Genomic DNA, 6,259 nt, shown 5'->3' with positions numbered 1-6,259 from the left:
CCACCATTATGCATGGGGGCACCTCCCAAAATGTACATGGCAGATACTCCTGCGACTCAGCCAACGTTGCCTATCTCATACACTGCAGGCAAGAATGCCCTGAGGCATGGTACGTTGGCAAGACCAAGCAGAGAATATGGCAACGGATGAATATGGCAACAGACACCACACAACAACAATCAACAGACAGGAGTGTTTCCTCCCAGTTGGAGAACACTTCAGCGGACCATGACATTCGACCTCAGACCTTTGGGTGACCATCCTCCAAGGCGGACTTCGGGATAGACAACAACGAAAATTGGCTGAGCAGTGGCTGATAGCCAGGTTCGGTACCCATGGGGATGGCCTCAAGCTGGACCTTGGGTTCATGTCACACTACAGGTGATTGCATTGCACTATATACACACACACACACACACAGACACTCCTACACATGCACATAGACAGACATACACTCACGCAGACCCTCTCTCATACGCTCACACATGCACACAAGCACCCTCTCACAGACTTATACCTCTGTACCCTCACACTTACACATGTACACACACTCTCTCACAGACACTCATAACCCCTGCCCACCCCCCCATCACACACATCCACATGCACATGTACCCATATAAGTTTGTTTGATGAATTTGGACATGCAGAATTAGATTTTACTTTGCTCAAAAACTGCATGAATTCATGTAAGATTCTGTAAATCCGTCTTTTAGATTAAAATGAGTCTGAACATTGTGGCACAGACAGTCTCACACAGGGCAGCACACACCTTAAATGCATTATCTGGGCCAACATGACACCAATTATTAAAGTTCACTTGAGAATGTAACGTTTAAATGTTCTGCGATTTGCTTATGAAAGAACTGAAACCAACATGCTCACTCTAAAAGATGAATTACCTCACAAGCCAATCCAGGTCTTTTTCAATATATAATTTCAGTTACGACACACTGTAAAATTTTGCTATAAATTCTGTGTCTTACGATCTTATACTCCACAACCACCTGATGAAGGAGCAGCGCTCTGAAAGCTAGTGCTTCCACATAAATCTGTTGGATATAACCTGGTGTTATGTGATTTTAACTTTGTACACCTCAATCCAACATCGGCACTTCCAGATCATATGCATGGAATAGATCAGACCAGTTTGGGAGAATAGGGTGCGGGCTCACTACTCACACCTTTATCCCTCACCTGTGAAAATTAGGATCACCAGTAATGAGGGTGAGAATCCTGACATTAGGTCCCAGCTGTCATTGAAACACCATGACAATCCATCCCGTTAATGCTTTTACTCTTAACCTGAACCAGTTCCCTTCACCACAGCTGCCAGAGCTGCAGAGTGCTCTATTTCAGAGACAGTAGTACTTTATTTTTGTAGTCTGGCTAAGTGATTGCGCAAGAAGCTGGCAGAAGGAATATAATATTCTTTTCAGATTCAAGGAATTATGAAATTACCAAGCAGGTGCGAAAACTAGAAAAGCAAAATTACTTTTGAAGGTTGAATGATGAATAAATGTTGGCATAGAACTATTTTGTATGCTTGTACATGAATCACAGCAAGTAAGTCTCGAGGTTTAAGCAATTAGGAAGGTAAATGATGAGTTGATCTTTATTACGACACAGTTGGAATAAAAGATGAAGGAAATCTTGTCATAATTATATCGAGCTTCAATCCTGTGGATTGAAGAGTGAGGCTTTTGCTCAGGAATCTTTGACAAGGAGGTTGGGTGAAGTGATTGCGCCACAGTTGAAGAGGGTGAAGACATGACTGCCAAGCTGGTTCAGTGTGCTACGTGCTTGATGTGGGAGGTCAACGACTCTGGTGTGTCTGGCTCGTATAAGTGTGGAAAGTGTGTGCACATTCAGCTACTGTCAGAGCATATTGCAGCACTGATGAAAGAACTCGAGGACCTTAGGCTCATCCGAGAGAACGAGATATTTCTGGACAAGACCTTCTGCCAGGTTATAACACCAATCATACCAGAGAGCAGAAGAGAGCAGACAATGAGGAAGGCAGAGAGGAGACAGGTGCAAGAGAACCTGGGAGAAGTACCTGTCAGGAACAAGTTGAATCTTTCGGTAACAGTAGAGACAGATGACACTGCCAGTCCGCGAGGCGGCCAGGTCTGTCAATCAAAAGTTGGCGCAGAGGCAGAGCGGAAGAGTCGGACATCGCTCAGAGCCGTGGTAATAGGGGACTCCATAGTAAGAGGAACTGACCGGGCTTTATGTGGCAGCAGACGGGACTTAAGGATGGTGTGTTGCCTTCCTGGTGCCAGGGTTAAAGACATCACAGAGTGCAGGAAATCCACAAGGACGAAGGTGAAGGTGAAGGTGGTGGTACATGTCGGCACAAATGGTGTCGGGAAGAGGAGGAGGAACATACTACAGTGGGACTTCGGAGAACTAGGAAGAAGGCTGAAAAGCAGGACGTCCAAGGTGGTTATCTCCGGTTTGCTTCCAGTTCCTCGGGCTGGTGAGGCCAGAAACAGGGAGATAATGGACTTGAACGTGTGGCTGGGGAACTGGTGCAGGAAGCAAGGAGTTAAATTCTTGGATCACTGGGGTATGTTTTGTGGTAAGCATAAATTCTACAAGAGAGACAGTTTGCACCTTAATAGGTTAGGGACCAGCATTCTGGCAGGCAGGTTTGCTACTGCAACACAGCTACGTTTAAACTAAGTAGCGGGGGGGAGGGGACAAACTGGATGTTTAAGAAAGAAATTGGAGGGAAAGTTAGAACAAGGGAAGTCAAGAAAGACAACTGTATCAATGAGGCAGAAACCTCAGAAAGGGATTATGCTGTAAGGTTGAGTGAAATAGGAGTTGATGGGATGGGTAAGGGCAGTAACAAATTAAAAATACTATACATGAATGCACAAAGCTTTACAAATAGGATGGATGAGCTTGAGGCTCTTTTGGAAATTGGCAGATACGATATTGTGGGGTTAACTGAGATGTGGCTTCAAGTGGACAGGGCCTGGGAATGAACATTCAAGGCTACACTTGCTATCGTAAGGACAGACTGATGGGCAGAGGGGGTGGGGTGGCCATGTTGGTAAGGGACGATATTCAGTCCCTTGCGTGGGGGGACCTAGAATCAGGGGATGTAGAGTCAGTGTGTATAGAGCTGAGAAATACTAAGGGTAAAAAGACCTTCTTCGGAGTCATCTACAGGCCCCAAACAGTAATCTGGATGTCAGATGTAAGTTGAATCAGGAGCTGAAATTGGCCTGTCGCAAAGATGTTACTACAGTTGTTATGGGGGATTTTAACGTGCAGGTAGACTGGGAGAATCAGGATGGCATTGAACTTCAAGAAAGAGACTTTGTGGAGAGCCTCAGAAATGGATTCTTAGAACAGTTGGTGCTGGAGCCGACCAGGGAGAAGGCAATTCTGGATCTGGTATTGTGCAACAAACCAGAATTGGTCAGGCACCTCAAAATGAAGGAAACATTGGGAAGTAGTGACTATAATACAATAAGCTTCAATCTGCAATTTGAGAGGGAGAGGGTATAATCGGAAGTGACAATATTTCTGTTGAATAAAGGGAATTATGGAGCTATGAGGGAGGAGCTGGCCAAAGTTCAATGGTGCAATACCTTAGCAGGGATGACAGTGGAGGAACAATGGCGGATATTTCTGTGTATAATGCAGAAGTTGCAGGATCAGTTCATTCCAAAAAGGAAGAAAGATCCTAGGAGAAGGCATGGGTGGCCGTGGCTAACGAGGGAAGTTAAGATACATATAAAGTTAAAAGAGAAAAAGTATAACATAGCAAAGGTAAGTGGGAAAACGGAGGACTGGGAAGCTTTTAAAGAACAACAGAGGATTACTAAGAAGGAAATACACAGAGAAAAAATGAGGTACGAAGGTAAACTGATCAATAATATAAAGGAGGATAGTAAAAGCTTTTTTAGGTATGTGAAAAGCAAAAAAATGGTGAAGACTAAAATTGAGCCCTTGAAGACAGAAACAGGGGAATATATTACGGGGAACAAAGAAATGGCAGAAGAATTGAATTAGTTCTTCAGATCTGTGTTCACTGGGGAAGACCCAAACAATCTCCCTGAGGTAACAGTGGCTGAAGGACCTGAACTTAAGGGAATTTATATTTGCCAGGAATTGGTGTTGGAGAGACTGTTAGGTCTGAAGGTTGATAAGTCCCCGGGGCTTGATGGTCTACATCCCAGGGTACTGAAGGAGGTGGCTTGAGAAATCGTGAATGCGTTGATGATTATTTTCCAGAGTTCGATAGATTCATGATCAGTTCCTGTGGATTGGAGGGTAGCTAATGTTATACCACTTTTTAAGAAAGGTGGGAGAGAGAAAGCAGGAAATTATAGGCCAGTTAGTCTGACCTCAGTGCTGGAGTCTATTATAAAGGATGAAATTACGACACATCTGGACAGTAGTAACAGGATAGGTCAGAGCCAGCATGAATTTATGAAGGGGAAATCATGCTTGACTAATCTTCTGGAATTTTTGAGGATGTAACTCTGAAGATGGACGAGGGAGATCCAGTAGATGTGGTGTACCTGGACTTTCAGAAAGCTTTTGATAAAGTCCCACATAGGAGGTTAGTGAGCAAAATTAGGGCACATGGTATTGGGGGCAAAGTACTAACTTGAATTAAAAGTTGGTTGGCTGATAGGAAACAAAGAGTAGTGATAAACGGCTCCATTTCGGAATAGCAGGCAGTGACCAGTGGGGTACCGCAGGGATCAGTTCTAGGACCGCAGCTTTTTACAATATATGTTAATGATATAGAAGATGGTATTAGCAATAACATTAGCAAATTTGCTGATGATACTAAGCTGGGTGGCAGGGTGAAATGTGATGAGGATGTTAGAAGATTACAGAGTGACCTGGACAAGTTAGGTGAGTGGTCAGATGCATGGCAGATGCACTTTAATGTGGATAAATGTATGGTTATTCACTTTGGTGGCAAGAACAGGAAGGCAGATTACTACCTAAATGGGATCAATGTCGGTAAAGGGGTAGTACAAAGAGATCTGGGTGTTCTTGTACACCAGTCAATGAAGGTAAGCATGCATGTACAGCAGGTAGTGAAGAAGGCTAATAGCATGCTGGCCTTCATAACAAGAGGGATTGAGTATAGAAGCAAAGAGGTTCTTCTGCAGCTGTACAGGGCCCTGGTGAGACCACACCTGCAGTACTGTGTGCAGTTTTGGTCTCCAAATTTGAGGAAAGACATTCTGGCTATTGAGGGAATGCAGTGTCGGTTCACGAGGTCAATTCCTGGAATGGCAGGATTACCTTACACTGAAATACTGGAGCGACTGGGCTTGTATACCCTTGAGTTTAGAAGACTGAGAGGGGATATGATTGAGACATATAAGATTATTAAAGGTTTGGACACTCTGGTGGCAGGAAACATGTTCCTGCTGATGGGTGAGTCCTGAACCAGAGGACACAGCTTAAAAATACAGGGTAGACCATTTGGGACAGAGATGAGGAGAAACTTCTTCACTCAGAGAGTGGTGGCTGTGTGGAATGCTCTTCCCCAGAGGAGAGTGGAGGCCCAGTCTCTGAATTCATTTAAGAAAGAATTGGATAGAGCTCTCAAGGATAGTGGAATCAAAGGTTATGGAGATAAGGCAGGAACAGGATACTGATGAAGGATGATCAGACATTATCATATTGAATGGTGGTGCAGGCTCGAAGGGCAGAATGGCCTACTACTGCACCTATTGTCTATTGATCACATCTATGGCACTGTCATCAACTGCACTTCTTTTGAGATCTTAAGAATGGAAGAATACATTTGCCTTAAAGAGAGCAGAATAAAGTTTTGCTGCAGGAGTAGTTGAGCTGACTGGACCTCCACTCTCTGCAGTTTAAAGGGATGAAACATGATCTCATTGAAATGTAGAAAATTCTTGGATAGGCTATAAGATAGCTAGTGAGAGGTTGCTTCCCTAGGTGGAGGGAGGAAAACAAAGGTGTTGCAATCTCTAGATAAGAGATCAACTATGTGGTACTGAGGAAAAATATCTTTATTGAGAGGTTCACAAGTTTCTGCAACCTTTATACCAGACAATTTTGGATCCTTTTCTTTGCCATATATACTAATTTCCTCTCTCTGTCTCTGTTTCTTGGTCAATCAATGCTCTATTGTCCTGTTGATTAAGTTGCGGACTCTGTTCTACAGGATAACACTCAGTAAACAGTTTCTCTGAGCTTTCATAATTTATTTCAAGGTGCAAGTGTCGAAAGGAGATTAAAGATT

This window comes from Chiloscyllium punctatum, chromosome 25 (genome assembly GCF_047496795.1).
Source record: "Chiloscyllium punctatum isolate Juve2018m chromosome 25, sChiPun1.3, whole genome shotgun sequence".
Taxonomy (NCBI): Eukaryota; Metazoa; Chordata; class Chondrichthyes; order Orectolobiformes; family Hemiscylliidae; genus Chiloscyllium; species Chiloscyllium punctatum.
This window is presented reverse-complemented; position numbering follows the sequence as displayed.